The sequence below is a fragment of the Penaeus monodon genome, chromosome 31, assembly GCF_015228065.2.
Source record: "Penaeus monodon isolate SGIC_2016 chromosome 31, NSTDA_Pmon_1, whole genome shotgun sequence".
Classification (NCBI taxonomy): Eukaryota; Metazoa; Arthropoda; class Malacostraca; order Decapoda; family Penaeidae; genus Penaeus; species Penaeus monodon.
In genome coordinates, this window is record NC_051416.1 from 2,674,832 (window position 1) to 2,675,175 (window position 344).

The 344-nt window shown below is 36.9% G+C and overlaps 1 protein-coding gene across 2 annotated transcripts in view; it reads right to left on the reverse strand.

Moving 5' to 3' along the window:
- LOC119592991 overlaps positions 1-344 on the reverse strand; it is a gene marked incomplete in the record, with an annotated part of 24,527 nt that overhangs the window by 14,725 nt on the left and 9,458 nt on the right.

Below are 344 nucleotides of genomic sequence, written 5' to 3' on the forward strand. Positions count from 1 at the left end.
TCTCCCATAAACATTTATAAGGGTCATGAGTATAATACATGAAACCAAAATGGGCTGCAACAAAAAAATAATTCTAAAGGAAACTGCTCTACAAGAAGAAGGAAATGGGGGGGGAGTGTCTTGGCTACTTGCGTATTCACTGGCTATGAAGGTAAAGAAATTAAATCCTACAATTAAAATGCTGTGGATTGTCAAGCTATATTACGTTGAGCAGGGGGAATCCCACAGGAAATCCCTGCTCAAGAAGTCACGAACAAGCAAACAAAAACTCCATTATATAATTCATTGTTATTCGTAGAGTGGTGCGCGTAGCTCTTTATACTTCAATGAAAAAAGATATAAAA